This window comes from Nilaparvata lugens, chromosome X (genome assembly GCF_014356525.2).
Source record: "Nilaparvata lugens isolate BPH chromosome X, ASM1435652v1, whole genome shotgun sequence".
In the NCBI taxonomy this organism is placed as follows: Eukaryota; Metazoa; Arthropoda; class Insecta; order Hemiptera; family Delphacidae; genus Nilaparvata; species Nilaparvata lugens.
In genome coordinates this window covers 40,073,791-40,099,120 of record NC_052518.1, presented here as the reverse complement: position 1 = coordinate 40,099,120, position 25,330 = coordinate 40,073,791, and the positions used below count along the sequence as shown (strand labels likewise).

Below are 25,330 nucleotides of genomic sequence, written 5' to 3'. Positions count from 1 at the left end.
TTATTGATACGGTACTGTATTAATCAATTACACGTAAACTTCCAGCACATGCGGAGTAAATGCATCGTTAATTTTGTGTATCAACATATCACAAAAACTATCATAATAATATTGAGAGTATTGAGAGGAGAAAAAAGTATCTTATTTGTATCACATTTTCTAGAAGCTCATCACAGTTCATATAACTCAAACGCTTCAACAATATTTGTCTCTGAAAACAGTCCTGAAAATTTCTTGAAGTTAAAGTTATTATATCCACAAGATAGCTGCATGATTGGTAAACATCTAGGATCTTGGAAAGCTGTTGTTTTTTCAATCTTAATGTTTCTATGTATAAGAAATAATAAGTTTCATCACAACCCATAAAGTAGTTTTTCAGAAATTGTGATAAGTAGTAATTTCCAGAATTCAACAATCAAGTTATTAATTACATACTGACTCAATTAATCTACCCAGTAGATCTATATATTAATCAGAGAGCACTTAAATACCTTCAATTACATTGTAGTCGCTTGATTCAATTAACGGGAATCGAAATATTGAATGTCAAAGAATATTAACTTACTGTATTGTCTCTTATGATAAATTGGAGACTATTTGAAAGAAAAATAGAGGATATCTCTCAAGTCTTTGAAATGAAATTCACCTCGAAAGTGGAGTTATTTCGTATTTATTTCCATTTACAATAATAACAGCATTTACTTTGCACCCAACCACAGCCCTACCACCAGTGACTGGTGGGTTTTTTATACTCTTTGCATTTTGGTTCTGTTAACTACTAGAAGATCGATATCCAAAGGGTCTGATTGATACTATGATTCGAAAATTGGTTTTCATGGTTGAGTATTGAAATAGATTAGAGATATCAAATTGAATTCTATGAAAGAAACTCAGGAACCAATTCAAGTAAAGTTGTGAGAACAGCAAATGTTATGCCAACGATACTCCCCTGTACAGGAGTCAATTCAATCATTGCAATTACTACATTTTTGAGAATCATACAGTGATTCTATATTAATCTGTGGTTCTTCAAGGCTTGGAATGAGCTTGTAAAATATAACCATCACACAAGAGACACACGATTTTTTCATTACACAACATGAAAGAGAAAGAGAAAATAGCTCACGCCTCACTTACTTCATTCAGGTGCTTAGTTTTTAGCATAGGCTATACAAGCGAAATTATATTGTCAAGATCATTTCGTAGCCGGAGTTGAGAATCCTTTTAAATCAGGATGAATTGCAATTTAGTTTTTTCATTTCTTTTCTAATTTGAACCATATTACTTAATTTTGAGGTCTCGCAGCATTTTACAAGTCTTCTTTAGTTTTAGTAGGCCTATTTTACACTTTCTCTGATACCGTATCGTATCAATCTTATTCCAGTTGCGTATTAATGGGGAGGATATTATTTTATTACTTTTCCGACAGTTGCATAACTTGGCAAACAGATAATGTATTCAAGAGTTTCAAGTCTCGTTTAATCTGGTGGATTTATAAGGACGGCAAAAAATCGAACGTCCAAAAATCGATGTGTGTAACTGGCTTAACTATCACTGGCTTCAAGAAGCTCAAGAAAATAGTTTTCTTATTATTATTATCATCATATGAAATTACCGGATTGTAGGATTGTAGGATTGTAGGATGGATTGTAGGATTGTAGGATTGTAGGATTGTAGGATTGTCCGGATTGTAGGTATGGAGGCTTGATATTAGAATACCGGTACCGTACAGAAAGTTTTTCAATAGTAGAATCGTTTATTTCTCAGGAATACTTACTTCTACCAGAATCGGTGTTTATTCGATCAGATACATGATCACAACAATAACATTTCTTGCTGAATGATAATTTTATTTCGTGTCTTGAAGTTGGGTGCTACTAGTTTTCCAATTACACCATATCGAGCCAAAGTTGTGAGTTGGTTGGTTGGTAGTCCAACATGAGAGAGTTGAGGAAGACTCCCTGCCCAATTTTAACACCCGAGTCCACTCTTTGTCGCCAATTGCTCATCTGATCGATTTTTGCCTCCTGTTAGGTACCTCCTAGATACCTAGGAGGATTTGCCTCCTAGATACCTAACCAGTTAGGTTGTATGCGGTACATAACAGAGAATGAATATTGCTCTCAAAAATTGTTCGCCATAAAATATTATGGGTGAACTTCAGAGTATTAGCTTTTGCAGTGAGTAGAACTGAAAAAAATCAACTCAGATCAGCAACCTTTTCTATAGTTTTTTTTGTCTATATTTTTATTAACCTCGTCTACCACACCACTCATCCCCTCTTTCTCTATCTATCCAAATCGGAGGGATATTATTCCATATCATTTTTAGAGAAAGGACAATTATTTGTCGAAACACCGCGATTTATGAAGATACGGTACATCGCAATGTTATCGTTATTCAAATTGCATTCAATCTCTATTCTCATTAATTAACTCTTCATATCTTGTAAAATTCGTTTAATAATAAGCAATATTGTCATTTAACGTAAATTAGTGTATAAGCCAGCAGTATAATAATATATTGTAACATAACATACAAATAAAGAACTCTAATCTAATCTAATCTCATCCATGATCCATCATTTCTACACTCTATGCTCTCTCTCTTCTCTATTCAACTGCATATGCTTTCTACTACTATGTTATATTTTCCAGTACGGTAGGCTATATAGTTTGAGTCTCTCCACTTACTACCTGCTCCACAGTTTCGAATAATAGTCCCTTCTTTTGTAATAGTGTAGGTCTGTCACCATTGTCCACTGGTCTACCCTCTCTTTCTCAACTCACTCCTTCTCAGTCGGAGTATTTCGCGCCCTTTTTGGTTGGGTTTGCCTTTTGGTTAGTTGTAGTGTTGTAGTCACTAAACTGTCACTAGTCAGTCGCAAGGGCCAGTTAGTTCAGTTCATCATGTATTGAATACAGATTACAGTTCATGTTTCCAGTGTTTTATCCGGGAATTTATTTGTTTTGAAGTCACTTGATCTTCTATTATCAATGTAAGTACACAATAATATTACTTTATTTATGGAAGTTTGAATCATAGACTGATAAAAGTATATCTACTATAGAGTAGCTTGGAGAAAATACACATTATTATTATATTTTATAGATCTAGCTTGCGTTTTGTCTTTTCTATCTATATTAGGTAGGTTCAGTTAATTCATTTTGGTTGACTAGTTGAATTCTACCTGACCTGATAGGCTGTAATGAGCTAGAGGACTGAACAAGCTTATATTTTTTACCGGTCATCATACGATAGCCCACAAATTTGGGTTATATATTTAGTCTCTTATTTCAATCGGTATAAGAGTATCAGAGCCTATGATTTTTGTCAAATCTTCAGCATTCCAATTTTTTCAAATCACTAGCTATTATTTTTTTCGTATTCAATCTTGAATTTAAACCCCTACTTCAAAAATATTATTTTTTGCCGTAACTATAAATTCCACTAAATGAAACAGAACTAAGCACTTAGAACAAAAATGATTTACATACATAATCTGCTTTCTAAGTTATTTGATAGAGTTTTTTGGAAATTGTAAAAAACAAAGGTTACATTATGAATTCATCAGATAGATATACTTGATCCCTTTGAGAATACTTTAATTTTGATTTTATCATCCAACTAAAATATATTGTTTTTTCATTGTTCAAAGGAGACGTATGTCGCGTCATGCGCCGATACAGCTTTGGAGGGGCGCACAATCACGAGTATCATGGGGAAGCTGGTGACCCTTCGTTGCCATATACTTTTCGTGGAAAAGAGTTCAACGCAAGGACGACCATGAGATAGAGAAAAAACCATTCAAGGGCCTTCTCATAACTAAAGTTATGATTGGTAAGATTTCAGCAAATTTATCTTTTTGAAGTTTACTGTGTAGCTTGCTTCATATTTTTCAACAACGCTAATTTGGCAATATTAATATCAGCCAGACAAAATCCCACTTGAATAGAAAATACTACTTCACTGACTCAAAAACTTTATTTCGCCATTAAACATGACATCCACAAACAAACGTGGTTGAGTGGTAGAGTGGACACTACTGTCCAAACTTCGCCACGACATTAAAATGAAGAATAACATTCTATTCTATTTTATAAAAAAATGAGTCATTCCATCCAGGATCTGCAATATTGAATATCTAAGTTGATTTTTTCAATTTGGGAGGTGGTCATTATGATGCTGATCGTTACTCAGTATTGGAAATATTAATTGATTTGTAGTAAGCTACAAATCTGGGATTAACACTCCACATAGTCCCCATCCAGATAAATTAGCAAAAATAATATATTTTCAAAATTTACGCCAAAACCCAACACTCTGGTCCACAACTTACAACTCGACATGTGTATACATATATACATATGTATACATATGTATCTATGTATAGTCCAAACTATATCATGATATCATAGTGTATACATATGTATCGTTTGAAAAATATCAAGTAGCACATGAAATTAGTTTTATATATTCAAATGTATAAACTTGTAAGTTCATCATAAATAGAGTATTTTCTTCAAGTCTTTGGTCTACTATGATAATTTTTATAAACTTAAAAACTAGCATTACACATTGATATATCCTTAACAATCACAATAAATTGTAAACGCACTTGTGCTGGGCCACTATGTAGTGATGCTCAGGTCCTATTACTCTGAGCCATAAAAAACATGAATTGTTTGACATAATATAATAATACTGCCCAATAAATCCATTGAATCAGCGGCCCAAAGAGCCTTGTCCTAATGTTTTTTTTTCATTCTATGACTATTATATAGTCTACTACACTGTATTATATACCATACCTTAAACTCTCTACGACTCTACCTATACTACTCTACATAGTATAGATATTCTGTTATTAGGTAGTAGAATAGTAAAGCTGTACTATAATTGTTCTTTGATAATATTTGAATTGGCTCAAAATTATGTTCCATGATGATGAAGTCGAACCATTTTTTCTAAATGAGCTCTATCTTTCCAAATATAAGTAGAATTCTAAATGCTAAGTGTCGAATAAAGTTACTAAACATAACAGGAGGGGGCATATGCTTCATTGCACAAGGGTCGAAAATGTGCTAAATCTACCTGCCAAAGGGTATTGCAGTTGTATTGTTCTCGCTTGACCGTCCCATGTCCCCAATGAGATGAGTTTCACCCATTGATTTGATATTCTATTTTTTTGTTTTATTGATTTGAAACACAGAGTCGTCGTTAAAATATTCTAGTAGAATTCATCTAGAAGTGAAAAATTACATTTTTAGGAGAGCAACTGGAAGAATTGAATACCACGAGCTCTTATGACAATAACTTTGTATTCTAACAGATAAGTGAAGTAAACATGTTCTTTCCAAATTTAGATGACATTCTTCATAATAATTATTGATTGATTGATTGATTGATAATGTACATAACTGAGGTTCCAATTTTGTTTTCCTTTGAACTTGATCTGCTGTGGACCTACAGGTCAAATGCTTCCGTTTTGACTTATTTTTGTACCTGAAGTTATACAATAAAGATGACATTGAAATCAAGTTGATTCAATTTTTGTTCACAGACATGGAGAAAAGGAGAAGAAACAGTCGTCTGCTGAAGTCAATGAAGTCGAGACACTTGAACATTTTAATTTGGAGCTCCAGCCATAAAATACAATTCATCGCATTACTATGTTAATTATGAATGTTTAAGTAAAGGATTTATTCATCAATTTTGAAGTTATGTAATTTTTTCAAATCCAGCTGAATATACTATTTATTCTATAAAGGAGATTATATGTCAATGATTTTGAATCATTCTGAAGAACTTATTCAATCATTTCTAAAGTGATTTAAAGTAGTTTATTAATCATAATTTTGCTCACTTAAAGCATTGTAAATCATTGTAGAGTGATTTGAGAGTAATTTAAAAGTGTTTTTAATCTACTTTGAAATGCTTTGATATTTAACATCATCAGAGCGCTTAATGAGAGGACAATCACAGTTTCGATTCTCCCCTTCACAATAATGGAGCTTCATTGATGACTTTGATGGTTTGGTGCTATCAGTTATAGAAAAGGTTGAGAAATTTGTCTTCCTTGCTTAATGTTAATAGGTTGTTCCCCATGCATGTGGTGACCCTGGAGAGTTCTGTTTCTGCTGTTTGAAATACCTCATCCCAGTTTCTACCCTGTAAAAGCAGAGCCGTGTCATCTGCAAATGCTATTACCCTACCACCGATTCGAATGGAGTACAACTCATTCGCAAATATAATATATAAAATTGGGCCCAAAACTGTTTCTTGAGGAATTCCAAATTCCATGGATCCTTCTGCACTCATGTGACATCCAACTTTTGTTCTCTGCTGACGGTTGCTAAGGTAGGATTTGTACCACTCCAAAGTTGTATTTCTTATTCCTATTGCTTCAAGTTTTTTAAGTAATGAATCATGTGACACAGAGTCAAAGGCCTGAGCCAGATCCAAAAATACAGCTAAACACTTATTTTTTTCCTCTAGGTTATGGATAACCAATTTTGACAACTCCAGAACTGTTGATTCCGTACTTATTCCCTTACGGAAACCAAATTGGTTTGGGGAAATTATATTATACTTTTCCAGATAGCTGATCAACCGAACTTTCACCAACTTTTCCAGTATTTTTGATAAGTTACTTATTAAAAAAGTTTTTGAGTTCGAAAGCAAAATCTAACCACTTAGAAAACTCTCTTTTTTATGGAAAGCAAATTTTTGTCGGAATTGCTCCGGACTGAGCTTGAATTGTTTGAGCAATAAGCTTTTTATATGATCATGGTCGTCTGAAAGTGGATCAGGCTCTCTTGTAACGATATTCACTATTTCTAGTGGCAGAGTGCCATTAGATACGTGACCCAATTCTCTTTAGTTATATTGTTTCAGTTAATTTGTCTTTCAAAATAATAAGGTCATATAGATGCTTATATCATTATCCATGTTGAATTGTGTCATAAGTTTCAAAAAATCATTATTTCTACTTACTGGGATGTCCGCATTATCCCCTCTTGCTTCTAGCTCTATTTTCTTCAATTACAATTCATTCTCAATTCGCAAAGAAAATATTATCTCTTCTCGTTCCTTCTCCTCACGTTCTCGTTCCTCAATTCTAATTCTCTATACTCGTATTTCTTTTCGTTCCTTTTCCTCATAATTTTCTCTATCTGCTTATACTCTCTCCAACAAGTCCTTGGTAAACTCTTCCTCGTAGCCTTCTGATTCAGTAATCAATGCGCATAACTGTACCACTCTCGGGTTGATAGGCAGACCAATATTCAACTCTCCTCCTTGTCACACTTCTTCGACCTTGCTAAATATGACATTTCCCACACAAAACTTCAGATCTATCCTGCGATAAATTCCTTTTATACCGTTCAATTCAATTCCTTGAATTCACTCTCAATCCTTTGAATTTAATCTCGGACAGGCCCACAAAATATAGGAAATCTCATTATCCTAAAATAAGATTTTCCATCACTCTTCAATAAACTTCTCTTTATTTCTTAACAACTTAGGCCTACACATTTTAAAAACAACTCATCCATTTTATTTTAGTTCATTCCAGAAACTAAATGCTTATTTTTGTCAAATTCGATATTTCAATAGATAATAATTTAAACACATGATAAGAAAAAGATGTGTGTTAATTTTTCTATCATATTAGAAGTTCGAACCACACGGCAAAATAAAATATTTTCTACATATACATTCTTTCTTGTGGGAATAAAATGAATTGAATACTACTGGTAGAGTGCCACTGATAACATGTGGTAAGTGGGTAGTGGCAATTGGTAAGTTGTAAGAGGCAAGTGGTGAATTGCAAGTGGCAAGTGGTAAGTTGCAAGTAATAAGTGGCAAGGACATTATTTACATATCTGCGACCTTGTCATCAATGGAAGAAGTGAACATTGGAGGGGAGAAGAGGTGCTCGAGCACTGCCGACTTCCTTGTTTATAATTTTGAATGCAATGCACTTCATTATTGCTTCAGAAAAAATTCTATAGGACCAAATGTGATATAGATTAATCACCTGGAGTACTTTTGTAAAAAATGAGTAGAGCTCAATACTGAGCGAATGTCTGTAGTTATACAAGTTTGAAAATAGCTGACGAATATAATCGGGAGATTAGGAAAGAGTACCAATGGCAACTGCAATCACTATGAACAGAGTTACACTTGCATGTAAAAACAAGACATCCTACTAAAGTTGCTTCTAATTATTGTTAACATACGTACTCAACTTCAAAAATGTTTTTATTGTGCAATAGCAATGTTACCAATTCATTGGCACTAGAGTCATCATAATCAAATCAACATTTATTTGATTCTTTGACCAAATTACAATAATGAATTATTTATCACCCTGGAAAAACGAAGAAAAATCAAGATTCAGTTTACCTGCAGGTTTAATTTGTGCGTAGATAAGTGATGATTGATGAATAATTCTCAAAATCCACATTAATCCATTGAACATGACAGAGAGTGAGAATAGTATTTTCATATTTTCAAAACTTTCCTTCTCAGATTATTGCCACTATTTACCAGTTTACTATTGGTTATCATTTGTGTTTCTGATGATAATTGAACGAGCTTTTGTGAGTTCTCAATTTTGACTTACTCAAGGCCGAAGTCTTTGTCCGTCTGTATGTATGTATGTTCGACAATAGCTCAAGAAATCATTGATTAAACAGCTTCAAATTTTCAACACATATTGTTCTAACCTTTTTACACTTCAAGTTCGATGGACAACAAAATCTATCTACTCCTTCGTCATTTCTCAGACAAGAAAATATAAACTCTCAATACCGTATAACTATGTATTTTGTATGTGCTATAGATAGACGCAATAATCGATAATAATATACAGAATAATACAGATTTCAATAGAAAAGCTGATAGAATATCAGCAGAATTTTTGAAAAGTATTATGTGAGATTTTCTAAGTCAAGAAACGAATATATTATTCTCATAGACAGCTGATAGAAGGCGCAAACTGAACTGGCCAAGCATACAACAATGAAACGCACACGTGGCAAGCACGCGCTCTCGATCAACGCAAAATTATTTCGATCAGCTGATTGATAAGATTATTTTAAGCTTTGAATCCATATATGTATAGAAAATAAGTGTTTCTTCAATGATTGAGAATTATACATTTACCTATTCAAGAATGATAATTTATTAAGTAGTTTAATATATTAATATCAATAATTATTTTATTATTACAGTAATAAACATAATTATGAGTAATAATGATCATGCAAAAAATATATTAGAATGATAGAATGGATATTGGATATTAATAATTCCAAAATGTGCAATTCCTCAACCTGCGTTTACATTGGTAAGGTTTTCTACAATTCAAATTTTTTAAGGTTGAGTTGAATGGGTGATTTTGAAACTGTGTTCAAGTTTTCATAGCATCAAAAGTATATCATTATAATAAAGTGAAAAATCGAATTAATCTCAAGGTTTATTTTTCATCTGCATCATACTTTTTCATTTGAGTTGAGGAATTATACTTTCTATATTGACTGTCAACTGTTTTTATCTCATTTACCCATTTGTAGGTTAGATTGTACCTTGAAGATTCAAATTGAACCCAAGAGTCAAACATGTTCAATATTATGTACTTGAATCAACAAAACCTGGAGAAGGGTCTTTATTGTTATAGTGAATTGAAATAACTGTTCTTGTAAACTTGACTTCAAATGAATTTAACTTGACTCCATTAAGTTTTCAAAATACATTCATTCCACACAAACGTCAAGGAAACTTGACTAAACCCACATTAGCGATAACTCCAACCGCAATATGAATCAGATTCATATCTAATGAATCATCGAATGTCATAAATATATATACGACGACTCCAACCGCACGGCTGAAGTGGTTGTCGTAGGGTAGCAGTGTTCACATTAATCAAGTTTCCTTGAATTCGAGTTTTCTTGACATTTGTGTGAAATGGATATATTGCAAACTTGAAGTCAAGTTTACAAGAACCGAAACTTGTATCCACTGTACCAATTGAGACCCTTCTTCGAATCTTGTCGGTTATGTTCACAGACTACGACAGCTCCAGCTGCGCGGCTAGAGTCGTCGCTAAGAAATCACACCTTATGGTTTACCATCTGTAAATCAAGTAAGCCCTCAGAGCGACATCAGCATCAGTTCAATAATCCGATTCATTGTAGTGAGAAAATTTTTTACTGAAGAACTGGACCCGGAAACCTTCAAGTTTGCAAAATGTTTGCAAACTGTTCTAATTAAATTTTGCTGTCTTGTGTGGTTTTATTTTGTTTTGAAGTGCATTTACTGAACGAGTGTAGCAAGTTCCTACTTCTAACTGGAGGCTCGAGTCTTTGTCCGTCTGTGAGTTTGTGTGTTCGACGATAACTTTTGATGCTTTCATAAATCAACTTCAAATTTTCAACACATATTATTTGAATCATTATACAAAATGATTTCGAAAGCCAACATAATTGAATCACTTCGTATTTTTTTATGTGCTTGAGAAGAATATCAATACAAATCATAAATTAGCTGTCAACTGGATTATCAATTGGATGCCATCACAACTTTTCTTGATTTTCCACTGCTTTCAATAGAACAGTTGACGGAATATCAGAGGCATTATTTGGAGCGAGTTCTTCAGTCAGGGGCTCACTAGTATGATATATTATTATAAAAATTTGATGTGTTTAAAATTTGATCTTATTTGAGGAATAGGAAGATCAAACTTTCTTCTTGTGTTATGGGAGTGCCCTATGCTGTTAAATTTGTGTATATTACTTTTTACTTGAACCAAACTATGATAAATGTATAAAGTCATTATTTGATATTTGACAAAACTTTCTCTGAAAGATTCTCTTTGTTGCAGGCCATCGATTATTCTAACCACTCTTTTTTGAAGAATAAGTATCTTTGTGGCAGTGCTACAATTGCCCCAAAGTATAACTCCATGTGTTATTAGGGAATGAAAAAGGCCAAAATAGGTTGTCAAAAGCACATCTGAGCTTACATAGTATTTGAGCTCTCTAATAAGATATACTAACCTAGATAATTTTTTACATAACATATTCACTTGTTCCTCCCGTGTCAATTCATTGCCTAGGTACAGACCAAGAAATTTCACAGCTTGTTTTTCACATTCGTTATTTTAAGATAAATAGATGTATTCTGTCCTATCCTCATTGATGAGAAGATTATTTGCTTCCAGCCAGGTTTTTGACGCTTGAATGCATTCAAAGAGCATTGTTCTCACATCTATATAATAAGAGAGAGTAGGGTTGTGTTTGTTCGTTTGTTCGTGTGTTAGTTTGTTCGCATCAAAACATGTCAACTTGTGGATTGCATACCGGAAAAACGGGAATGATTTAGATCTTGATCTTGAATGATTTAGAGGTTGGCACGCCTGATGTGCTAGGTGAAACAGTAGTTAACGTCGGCTCTGAGTTTATTTTCCATTTCAAAAAGTTTAAAGTTAAATTAGGTGGTGTTTTTGCTATGAGTGAAACTACAAGTTGTGTTGTGTTGTAGATGCGAAATAATTAAAAATACTTTTCATTTTATCTCTTTGTAGTGTGAAAAGTTTTTTATGACGGTGAGGTTAGGTTGGGTTTCTTGAGTAACTTATTGCTGCTGGGAAAAAGTTGGCGCCTTTTTGGTCCCACCGGTGTATTGTGATAAGTACAGTTTTGTTATCGATTCATTGACTGACTGTGTAACGGTTTGGATTGCTACGAACATTTTTCACAACGGCGATAAAAGATAAGAGCTTATCAATGATAGTTATGGGACTGGTACTCTGTATATAGTAAGCTGAAGCATTTACGGAATCCTATTATCTCATCTCCTGTTTTTATAATCTGTCGTTCGAGTGTCAGCTGTGTTATTGACACTTGTTGATTCCATCCATTTCGTAGCTATTATAGACTGCAAACTTCCAAAGACAGTGATATAGGCCCTATGGATAATGAACGATTAATAAATATGAACTCAGAAATAAAATCGTGTAAAACATCCAAGGTCAACCCAGCGATTCTGTATAAGGGATTCAAGTTCAGAAAGACACCGTCAACTAGTAAGGGTGATGTTTGGCGATGCTTAGCAAAAGGGTGTTCTGTCGCACTCATAACAAACAACGATTTGTCTACTGTGCGGGATGTTTCGGGGTCGCACTCGCATGACTCGGTGGAGGATAACGAAGATAATGTGTTACTGACTTCAGCACCAGACACACACGATCATTCCAAGCAGGCAGATCTTGAACGGGAGAACGAGCGATTGAAAGCGCGGATGGAAGTACTTGAGGAGCAGTGGAGCGCCGCTATAAATCGTTCAATGGAGCCGGACATCCGTCTCATGGAAATGTCATCGTCCGAGTCGCAAGTGCAGAAAAACGAGGAAAATGTTTCTCCAGCGTCGCATGGCAGCGCCCTCATCGACCGATTGAGCGCCTTTCTCAGATCAGAGTTTCTTGCTGATGCTGAAATAGATTGTTTTTGTAATTACCTTACTGTATCTTTCCCAGGCAATTACATAGCCTTACCGGCAGTTACAAAAATGATTGTAAATGATGCAGGAGCGGATTTATCGATTCTGAATAGAATAATTGAGCAGAATAATGTTATTGTTTTGACGTGACAACGTCTTATAAATTGGTTTGCCGGGTGACACTTCAAGAAAATGTGTTACGTTCCCACGTTATGCGCTCACAATGAGAGCGAGTGAGAGCGTTCGTTTCGGTTCACGGTCGTCTGGAAAGAGCACGAATAGGAGCAGTAGCGAGCAACGCAGCCGAAGGCATTCACCTGGAGAGAGAGTGAAACGGAGCAATCTCCTGCGACTGCGCCACTACTTAGTGAATAGGTTATGTGAATAAGTATAAGTGAATAGGTATAAGTGTAAGTATAATTATAGGTATAAGTGAATAGGTTATGTTGTAGTAATCACAATGTTGTGGTAGTTTTCAATCACAAAAGTAGTATAAATCGTTTCTCAGCCAATAATAATTTGTTTAACTTGAAAAAATGAGCGCGACTTGCTATGTAAAAAATTGAATGGAGCACAGTTAGCCCGCCTAAGAGCGAGAGAGACAGTGATTTTGTTGATGATGTGTGAAGGTAAAAATAAAATTTTGTTAATATGAAATTCAGTGCGAGATTCTTTGTATAAATTAATGTTTTAAATATAATTCTTTGTATAAATAAATGTTTTAAATTGTTACTATTATTTCATCCTTCTTCCTACTATGGGAATGAATATTCACATTGAAATTATTTTACCACTCAAAGTCGTTGTCACGTAAAACTTTCGCCCGTATATCAACTTTACAGGCAACTATGCAATTTTTTATCGTAAATGATAGTCTTCAAGCAGGATCTGATAACGGATGGTCAGGCTCACATTGGAGCATATATTACTGTATGACAATGCCCAAAAACGTTTTTATAGTCTAGACTCAATGGGTAGTTATAATGATAGGTTTTCCACAGCATTGATTGAAAAAGTGAGATCAATATTCAATACTAATGAACTGATTAAACTGCCCTGTATTCAACAAACTAACAATTTTGACTGTGGGATATTTGCTTTGTATTTCATAGAAGAGGTATTTAAATTTCGTAGAATAAATAGGACAAAATGTTTTAAGGATAAGGAGAGCCTATTGGGAAATTCTCATTCTGATGTTTTTGGGTATAGATGGAGATTGCTCAATAACATATGTAAGTTTCTAAAACCCAAGTCACATACTTACGTTAAGTCGCATGTATCATCACATAGATCGACGATTGATGTGGCTAATTGTTCCACTTCTGAGATTACCTCAAATCACGAAAATAATTATGAAATTGACCAGAGGAATCCTAGGGCGGATAGGAGAAAACGTACCAAGGGAATAGTGAAAATTTTTGGGAGTAGCCATGGCCGTGACATTGTTAATTGCTTTGAATCTGATTTCAAGCATTCAGTAAGTGGATTAGTTAAACCAGGGGCGAAATTCAATTCGATTGCAACTAACATCATGAGTGATAGTAAGGATCTCTCCAAAAGCGATCATGTAATTATCATGCGAGGGGCCAATGATGTATATTGCAATCAGTCTTCAGTCTTTCTAAAAGGTTTACTGCCTCTTTTTTTTGTGATGAATTTCACAAATGTCCTTGTTATCACCATACCTATCCGATATGATCTTCGTGACTGATCCTGTGTGAACCGCGAGATACGAAAAATCAATGGTAAAATAAAAAGAATTTGTGACAAAATTATCATGTACGAATTATTGATATCACTGACCTTGAGAGAGACAAGTTCACATGGCATGGGCTGCATTTAAATAGAAAAGGGAAGATTGCAGTTGCAGAAAAAATATAAAAATATTATTAACGGAACACATGATAATGATGCAGCCATAGTTTTAGGATTTCATAGCTTTGTGGGAAACTAGATTACGGTCCTGCTTGTGGAAAGCAAGAAATGAAACGATTAGTTAGGCAGGACCAAAGAGCTCAATTAATAGAGAAAAATATAAATAAAACAGTCAACATGAATTATAGGGATGATTTTGCCATATCTTGTCAGACTGAAAAATATAATAATTCGGTCAGCTTACAACTAATAGGCCTACGTATAACGTTTCTGATTTTCCAATTAGTAGTACTTGCAACACTCAATTTCGGTCTAAATCAAAGTCAGCTTCTCTGATGGTCAAGGTTGTTCAACAAAACATACGTTCGTTGAGCAATAAAATAGATAGATTGGAAATATTCATTGACTTGGAAAAGCCAGACTTTCTCATACTGACTGAGCGTGGCCTAAAAAATTATGAACTAGGTTGTATCAATATAGAGAATATGCATCTCATTGATTGTTATTGTAGTTTTAATAAGAGCATGGGTGGTGTTGCAATTTTTCACAAAATAATCTGCAATAAACAGCTCCGAAATATTGCTGAACTAAATGTGAGTGATCTCTGTGAGGAGGGTTGCATCGAACTAGCATGTTGTAAATTCAATATAAATAAGTTACCATACGTGCTCCTAGGTGTTTACCGGCCTCCTAATGGTAACATACATTTGTTTTTTAACAATTTTATAAATGTTTTAGAAAATCTGTCGATCAATATTGGAACTAAATTAATATGTGCAGGAGATTTCAATGTTGATTTTTTGGTTGACTCTTTTCAACGTAGAACTTTTTTAAATATTTCTGATCAATTCAATTTGGAGTATAACGTCAGAGTTCCCACTAGGATAACACAGTTACCAGTAAAACAGCTACAGATAATATAATCACCAGCTCTACATTAATGCATAAGAAAATTAACGTCATAGATTCTTGGCTTTCTGATCATACAGCCCAGTTCATTGAATTGCATCTAACAAAAGGTATTCGTATGGGCCAACCAAAAAAAGGTACACGCACCACCTTCCGTAATTGTAGTGTTCATAATCTGGTCAATTTGAGAGCGGTTTTGTCTGGAATAAATTGGAATTTCATTACCGAGGAAAAGGACACAAACAGAAGATACGGGTTATTCCATTGCACCTTCCTCCACTACTACAATATTCATTGCCCTGTCATGACCGAAGCTCTATCCTTAGTTAGGAAGTCGCGTAGTGCTCATTGGATAACACAAGAAATCAAGCAAATTAGACTGTTGCTTAAATTTGCAACGGGAAATGCGCATTCTATTCTCAATTCCAATTTATCTCTCATTAAAAACATAAAAATTCATTACGATCAGTTAATAACTGAAGCTAAGAAACGTTACTATGAAGATATGATAAAAAATTTATCAAATAAATCTAGAACAAGTTGGAATGTAATTAATCAATTTAGAGCTAAATGTACTGGAAAGAAAATTGAATCCTTAGCGCTTGATATTGAGAACGTACTTATGACTAATCAAGAGGAAATTGCAGCAGAATTTAATAGCTTCTTTGCGACCATTGCTCAAAGGATAAATAAGAAAATGAAAAAACACAAAACTTATCTATCTTGTTTGCATTATCAACTCCATGTTCGAGAGCGGGGTATTTCCCAAAATTTTTAAGATTGCCAAGGTACTTCCACTTTTCAAAGAGGGCAGCAAACATGACATTAACAATTTTAGACCTATTTCGTTATTGACAGCTTTTTCAAAGATTTTTGAAACTGTGATTCTTATTAGACTGGTAACTTACCTCTCTGAACATAATCTAATTTCACCAAACCAGCATGAATTTGTAAAGAACAGGTCAACTAGTACAGTCCTCATCGAGGTTTTTGAAGGTATAATAAAAGATATCGAAGGTGGCAACTACACTTCTGGAGTAATGCTTGACCTCTCTGAAGCTTTCGAGTGTGTAGATCATGAGTTGCTTTTGGAAAATATAATTGGGCTTGGTTTAAGAGGGAAAGTGGATGATTTAATAAGATCTTAACTTTCTGATCGGTATCAGTATGTTTCAATTCATGGTAGTGACGGACAAACAGCTTCAAACCTAATCAGAATATCATCAGGGGTACCACAGGGATCTATTCTGGGACCACTTCTCTTTATAATATACATAGATGACATCTGTTCACTTGTTCCTCTCAATAAACTTACCTCTTATGCAAATGACACATCTTTGATTTTTTCACATAAAAACTTGAATGAGATGGACATTAATTGTAACTTGATATGCAATAGAGTCGTTCAATTCTTCAACTCACTTTCCCTCACAGTTAACTCAAAGAAAGTAGTCTCATTGACTTCAGCCGAAGAAATAACGCTTTTGAACCTCAGTTATACATAGGGGACGATGTTATTAGCAATACAGAGTATGTAAAATTACTTGGTTAGAAGTTTGATTCAAAACTTGCATGGGATAATCATGTAAATTTTATTATCGACAAGGTCAGTAAAGGCTTATTTGTTATCAGAAACATTGTGAGACTTGTTCCAATGTCAGTTTCAAGAATGGTATATTTTTCACTGTTCTTTTCACATGTGGCTTATGGCATAGAGCTGTGGGGGAGCACTGCAGAGTTACACTTTTTAAAAATATTTAGACTACAAAAAAGAGCAATCTGCTACTTGGCGGGGCTGAAGTCCAATGATTCTTGTAAACAGGCTTTTGTTGACTTAAATATACTTACACAACCATCAATTTATATTTTCAAACTGTTTATTCTCACTCACAAGCATTTATCTGATCCGAATACAATTGCTGATATACACACTTATAACACCAGAGGGAGGAATAAACTGTCTTTGAGACAACACTGACTGCAGATGTACGAGAAAATGCCCTCTTATGTTGGAGCTAAGTTGTTTAACGATTTACCTACCGAGCTGCAGTCCTTGTCTGATATAAAAAGTTTTAAGAGTAAAGTGTATAAATTCCTGGTTTCACAAGCCTACTACAGTGTGAGGGATTTTAGTGATAGAAGGTAGCATAGTTTGTGGGTAGGCCTACTCTTGTCTCCCATGTGTGCTTTTTATTGTGTACTTATTATTGTTACTTATTAAGACCTGACGTTATTCATCTGTATATTATAAAGTGTACTGAGTTGAATAAAAAGATTATCTCATCTCCAAATTTTGCACATAGGTTCTAAAAATATCAATCTCGTGCACCTTGAAGCCCAAATTTCAATTTTCTCTTAGATTTTTCAGAATTAATGGTCAAATTACATTAATGGTACATACGATTTCATAAAAAATAACCAAATCATATGATCAAAATTAAAAGAGGAACATCTGTTCTATTATTGCTTTCTACCTGATACCACTCAACCTCAATAATATTTTTTTTTATAATTGATGAATATTATTAATAACAAAGTGAAATTGTGATGAGAAAATGTTGCTAAATAAATATTAATATTATTAAAAGATGCTCGGCTATCAGAAAGCTAGCTGACCGTGGAGATAAGGAGGTTACCGATGGCACACCATCTTCTGCGCATCGAGAGAATTCTTACTGCCTCTGGCGGCGGCGCATCTCCATCCTCTCTACTTTGGGATAGTATTTAAATGCCGAACAAGCTCCAGACCATAGCATTCCACTCCCAACCTTCCTGCTCCTTGCACAGCGGCCCGTTGGCTGCCATATGTCCCTGTCCTTCTCTCCTGGTACAGCGGCCTGTTGACTGCCATACGTCCCTCTCCTCTCATCCTCCCAGGGCACAGCAGCCCATTGGCTGCCATCCCTTTCCACCTATCCTCCCAGGGCACAGCAGCCCATTGGCTGCCAGCTGCCGTCCCTATCCTTCCATCCTCCCAGGGCACAGCGGCCCATTGGCTGCCATCCCTTTCCACTTATCCTCCCGGGGCACAGTGGCCCATTGGCTGCCGTCCCTATCCTTCCATCCTCCCAGGGCACAGCGGCCCATTGGCTGCCATCCCTTTCCACCTATCCCCCAGGGCACAGCGGCCCGTTGGCTGCCGTCCCTATTCTTCCATCCTCCCAGGGCACAGCGGCCTGTTGGCTGCCGTCCCTTCCTATCCATCCTCCCAGGGCTCAGCAGCCCATTGGCTGCCATCCCTCCCATCTATCCTTCCTCTTCCTACTATACTGGAGTGGAACCGAGGCCTTGAAGCCAATACAAAATTACCTCAAAGTGGTGTCATCGGAGTAGAGAGTGACCTTCACACCGTCAGAAGCACCAGGAGGTGCTGTCCACTCCAGCTAAGGCACAAAGAAGGAAGAAGAGGAACTTTGACTTGCCTCCTTTCCCCACCCACATTACGAGCTAAGTCGTCCAGGAGCAACACCTAGGTATCAATCACCTACATCTGAAGGTACTCAGGGTGTATGTGATAGATTGGTGCCCAACGTGGGGCACGAGGCAATGAAGTAAGAATCATGAGTGAACAGGGCGAGGCTGATTCAGATGCTTAACACCAGGAGCTGACAGAGGATCAGTCGGTTGAGGATGTGAACCCTGTGAACAGCTGACCCCAGAGTTTCCTGGATCTATGAATTGAAAAAGGAAGAAGCATTTAATCTTTCACAAGATTGGGGCATAGTGTCATCTGGAACACTTGCTGAGCTGAGAAGGTTGTTAGTAGAGCAACATAAAAAGATGGCTGTAAGTTATCCCAGCCCAAGACCCAGCATAATGAACGGGAACAGTGGGGAAACTGGACACTCAGCAACAGGTACTGATGCTGAGGTTGGAACCAACATTTACACAGATCCCCTCATGGACTTAGGGGTGGTATGTGACAAAGTAAGTGTTAGATCTCATGTCCACACTTAGGCATCATCATTTGGATGTTGTTGTCGGTTCACCTCTTGTTGGTCACACTTTGTCATTTTGTGACATATCAATCTAAATATCGATTTCTTGTTGTTGGCTTACATGGACCCAGTCAATCTTTAGTATCTTTCCAATTTATTATTTGCTTTTTGATATTGTTGATTATTATTCATTGCTTTTATCAATTTAATATTTGGATTGGAATATTGTATTTGCTGCTAGCATTTATTTTTCTACTCAGTCATCATGTGGTTATACTGGAAATTGTAGTAACTGAACCTACTTCCTTGTCTTTTCTCATTGTCACCAAAGCGATGAGTTTGGTCCATCATGTCTTCTCATTCAATTTAAAGTTTTATTCCAGTTTTCACCTTTTCAAGTTTTAATTTTGTGTCAAAATGGTTTCATCGGTCATCTTTGTCATAACGAAACATCAATCTCTGGAATTGCTCCGTTTTTTATCAAGTTATCAATTTTTGAACATTTCAACTTTGGTTCCTCATGGTCATTTTGCATCTTAAATTCATAACTTATGGATTTCAAGCTTCATTCATCTATATTGGAACTCTTGTTCACTTGTGGCATCACCGTAATGTATTTCAATCAATTTCTGTGAATTTGGAACTGTTTTTTTCTTATATTTCATCACAATCATTTGTCGGCACTCCCGACAGAGAATAGGTAAGTTCTCTCATGGCATTAACATGGAGTTAATGTATTTCAACAGCACTGTGTTCACCAACTAGTGACCTTCATCATTCATCAACTGTTTATGAACAGTTTCAAATTCTAGATAATCACATCAATTTGCGGTAATCTTTGAACTTTTGTATCAACTTTCAATATGTGTTATTGTTTTGGTCACACCTAACCTACATGTGCGCTCAGTCTCAAATCGCGCCAGCAACAGTTTCATGCCACTACTTGGTCACCATTACAACATCATATTCTTCTATACTTCATCATTCAACATTTTGATCTTGTAACCAGCTAAGATCCAACTTTACAGTCTTGTGAAGGCGCTAAGACCCAACTGTACAATGGCTTTGCAGTGCAGTTGAGGTCCAACACAACGATCCTTTCTTGGATACAGGATGGCATTCAATTTTTTCAAAACATATATTATTTTGGATAACCTTTTGAATTTCAAAGTCCTCTGTATTCAGGCTAACATTATCCACTTCAGGTAGGATATTTAGCATCCTCATTTTTGTATTTTGTTCTGGCATACTCTTGTATAACACCATAATAACAATTGTATTTGATCTTGCAGAAAAGGAGTATTCTAAACTGTGACCAGAAAGGTGTGCTGCGTCACATCGGTCCAGTCGTCATTGCTGCACCTGTAAGTCAAGCGGAATTCCAGCAGCATCACGAAACAAACCTCGGTGCACAATCAAACACCCAACGATTGCTGGGCATTGTCTAAGCGCCTAACTGGATTCTGTCTCAGACAAAACGGCTGTTGTAACTATGTACCAATTTTCATTTGTTGTATGCAATTTTATCATTTTTTTTCATATAGCAGTTGAATGTTAGGTAGGTCATTGGTAGGACTTTTAACTGAACACCTATCAAGCTTTTAATACATGTTATTACATTCAATATTTGTTCAATTTTTGAGCCTGATGATGTTCAAATAATGGTTGAAAACAATGTTCATGTTAATACTTTTGATACTATTGACAAACATTCGAATCAAATTAAGGAGCATCATCCAATTGCAGATATTGCTACCTAAGGAGCCTATTATGAGTTGTCCACATTTGAGGAAGACATTGAACATCTCAAATCAAAATTTAATTCAACTTACAATGAACAAGAAGCTAATGGTTTCAATATTGACCTTGAATGTTATCATATAATTGAACATGAATTTGTGTCACTATCTGCCAAGATAAATGCCAAACTCGCAGCCTTTGAAAATCAATAAGAACAGCAGAAGCAACCGCCAGTGGTTCAAGCTGCACCTGTGCAACCACAACAGTTTTTGACACACCAGATTGTTAGCGCTCATTTACCTGACATCCCCCTTCCACGTTTTGATGGCAGCTTTAATAATTGGTTGAATTTCAAATCAACCTCTACCAGTTTAGTTGTCAATAATCAGTTACTTGATGACACTTTGAGATATCATTTTCTCCATCAAGTTCTTTCTGGGGAAGCCCTCAACCGTATTTCAAATTCTCCTGCTGGGAATTCCACTTTAGCTTGGGAATTATTAACCCAATGCTATGATAACTCTTTGCTTATTGCAGAAACGCTCATTTCAGCTGTCCTCAATCCACCGAGACTTGAATGCCGCTCAGCTCAGTCTTGGTATGCATTCATTGATAATCAAAAAACTAACATTGCTGCACTTGAAGCTCTTGCTTTGGACATCTCAGTACAAGACTTGATTTTTGTCTACTTGACTGTTTCCCAATTTGATAATTCCACAATCAGAAATTGGGAAAGATTCATTTCTACTGAAGAAAAACTTTCCATTGACCATTTATGGGAGTTTCTTGAATCGCAACATAAGATTGCACAAGGCTTGTCACTTAATAATCAAAATAATTCTCAATCTATTCAACATAACTCAGCATCCAATCAATCGAGCAATAGCAAATGAGTGACTCAATCCAAATCCACTAATTCTAATTTCAACACAACTAACAAACCTAATATTTTCAATAGGCCAACTTCTTGTCTTTTTTGTGGCAATGCCTCCCATAATGTTTTCAATTGTACATCATTTATAAAAATTCCAATTGCTGAACGACTTCAAGCTGTCAGACAGGAGAGTCTCTGTTGGAATTGTCTTCACCCTTGGTCGAGATTCAATACTTGTTCTGGAAGCTGCCAGACTTGCCAGAAACAGCATCACACACTTCTACATGGATCTCAGTTTAGTTTCAAACCATCCAATCATGTTGTGGCATTGAACTATGCATGCAACCAAGCGCTGAACTCTCCTTCAAAACCTCATCATGTTCAATTCTGTGAGTATAATAGTCATTCTATATCTCAACAGCCAACCAGTCATGCCGAGGCTTTGCTTGACATCCAGCACTGTCTGAATGTTGAGCAAACAATGGTCAAAATGCGCACAGATCGCAATTTGTACCCTCAATGACAACACCATGTCCAGGTCATCGCTCAGATACGACAACGCCTGATTCAGGCCATCCGTCATCAACTGTCAATTCTGATAACAATACGTTTGATTCACAGCCGTCTACACGGTGTTTCTCGCAGTCAGAGCCCAGCAATCACTGTAACTCTGTGCCCTCTCACTTATCAACATTGTCTTCTTCTGAATCCTGCAAGCAAGCAGTCAGCAACGCTCATAGCACTCCTCAAATCAAAATATTTCAGAATCATCAGTTGTGTATTATGCCTACAGTGCAACTCATTGTCTTTGATGTCCATGGTCAGGCTGTCTCCTGTTGAGCCCTATTGGACAGCAGTTCTGATAGTTGCTTCATTTCTCACAAACTAGCAGCTCTTCTTCAATTATCTTCAACTTGTACGGGTAGTACAGTTCATACAGTATCTGGTAGCAATTCTACTCTATTGAATCTGTCATCTTTGGATGTATATTCACCCGACAGCACTTGGTCTCAGTGCATTAGCTGTATCATCTCAGAGAAAATCACACCCAGCATTCCACCGCCGGGACTGGATATTTCGAAATTTAATATTCCTGCCAACGTCAGGTTAGCTGATCCAACTTTTTTCCAAATCACAGGTGCTGATATTCTACTTGATGTTTCAATTTATGCTTCCTTGATGACACCAGGTCAAATCCAATTATCTGAAAACTGTGTCCTTCAGAACACACATCTAGGTTGGGTTATTCAGGGATCCATCCCATCTCAGTCTCCTATTGTTAATGAACCTGTTTCCAATCTTGTTTCAAATTCAGAAATTTCAAAACAACTTGAGAAAGTTTGGTGGATAGAAGAGCTTGATATTGAATCCAGTATTCCTACGGAACAAGCACAGATTGAACAACATTATGTTGACAATGTTCAGCGTATTGAATATGGTAGATTTTCAGTTGCTCTTCCCAAAAAAGATACTTTTCACACTCTTGGAGAATCTTTTTATCAAGCTTCAAACAGATTTCATTTTCTTGAGAAGCAACTTGTCTCTAATCCTGAATTGAAATATCAATACATTGCATTCATGGATGAGTATTCAACTCTGGGTCACATATCTCCCGCTCCACCCACAGTTTCTCATGAAAATTGTTATCATATTCCACATCATCCGGTTTTGAAACCTGATTCAACTACAACTAAATTGAGAGTAGTTTTTGATGCCTTAGCCAAATCAGTTACAGGTGTTTCACTCAACAATGTGCTCCATATTGGGCCCACTGTTCAACCTGAATTATTTGACACTGTACTTCGTTTTCACATGCATCGTGTTGTTTTTATAGAAGATGTATCATCAAATTCTTGTTCACCCTGGAGATAGAAATTTTCAGCGTATCTTTTGGAGATCAGACACAAGTCAACCTATTCAAGAATATTTTTTGAATACAGTCACATATGGCACATCTTCAGCACCCTATCTTGCGACACACACTCTTAATCATTTAGCTGATGTTGATTGTCAACCTGGTTCACCAGTTTTTAATGCCATTCACAAAGATTTTTATGTTGATGACTTGATTAGTGGTTCAAGTTCGCATCCAGCAGCAATTGATCTTGCTCAACAACTTCTTTCTACACTCAACAACGGAAAATTGGAACTCAGGATATGGTTCTCCAATTCACCTGAATTGTTAGCAACAATTCCATCTCATTTGATTGAGACAACTACATCCAAGCCTCTTTCTGAATCCAACAACAGTGTAGTTAAGGCACTTGGTCTTATCTGGAATTCTACTTCTGATAAACTTATCATTTCATCCAGTGTTGCTGATGTCATGCACAAAACATCTTTCACAAAAAGAGAATTGCTATCTTGCATCTCTAGTATTTTTGATCCACTTGGTTTAATTTCTCCTGTTGTTATTCTCCCTGAATTATTGTTTCAAAAATTGTGGCTTCACAAATTGGACTGGGTTCACAAACTCCCACCAGAACTTCTAACCAAATGGTTGAGTATTCTTCATGAATTACCCAATATTTCAAATATTTCAATTCCACGTTGTGTACTACCACAGATTACAGATGTCATTCTTGAATTGCATGCATTTTCCGATGCTAGTGCTACTGCATATGGTGATTGTGTATATGTTTGCAGTTCCTCTCCTAGTGGTGTTCAGGTTAGATTATTTACCTCCAAATCTAAAGTAGCTTCTGTTAAACCCTTGCTTACCATTCCTCGCTTGGAACTTCAAGCTGTGCTTTTATCGGCAAAGCAAGTTGTCAAAACTATTCGCTCTTCCAAATTTAATTTTTCAAATGTTGTTCTATGGACTGATTCGAAAATTGTTTGTGATTGGCTTAAAGCCTTGCCTAACAGGGCTAATGTCTTTGTTTCAGTTAGAGTTTCTACAATTCAGAATATCACTTCAGATTTCACCTGGAAACATGTAACTTCAAATTGAATCCTGCCGATTCAGTGTCTAGAGGTTGTTCACCCAATACACTCATTTTGAGCCAACTTTGGTGGTATGGTCCTCCTTGGCTTTTGGTGCCACAGACCACATGGAATGACATTGCATCAAATGTTGCAGTTTTGCGTCCTATTTCATCTTTTTCTATGCAAATTTACAGTCCATTTTTCTAACATTGTTTCAAAAATTTCTGAATATCATCGCATGGTGCAATCTACAGCTTATATTCTGTGATTTGTCCATAATTGTCTTCATTGTAACGAAGTTACAAATCAACGTACATGTCCTCTTTCTAGAGAAGAAATTCAAGCTGCTGAAATCAAGCTGATTTGTGCAGTTCAATCAGAATCATTTTCTGATGAAATTTAACATTTGAAACAGAATTAAGAGTTACCACGTAACAGCTCATTGAAGGCACTCTCACCGTTCATACATTCTGATTCTCTACTGAGAGTAGGAGGAAGACTACATCAAGCTGATTTACCTTTCAACCCGAGGGCTGGCAGCAAATTACAAATGAGCTTA

The 25,330-nt window shown here is 35.9% G+C and overlaps 1 protein-coding gene and 1 long non-coding RNA gene across 2 annotated transcripts in view; one reads left to right on the top strand and one right to left on the bottom strand.

Moving 5' to 3' along the window:
- The window catches only part of LOC111062838 (Krueppel-like factor 9), a 98,947-nt gene that overhangs the window by 30,616 nt on the left and 43,001 nt on the right, over nt 1-25,330 (bottom strand). The gene's annotated exons all lie outside the window — the stretch shown is intronic.
- Nucleotides 2,303-5,917, top strand: LOC120355020. Its single transcript, XR_005573371.1, has 3 exons — nt 2,303-2,998; nt 3,659-3,840; nt 5,564-5,917. It is a non-coding gene; the product is annotated as an uncharacterized LOC120355020 (long non-coding RNA).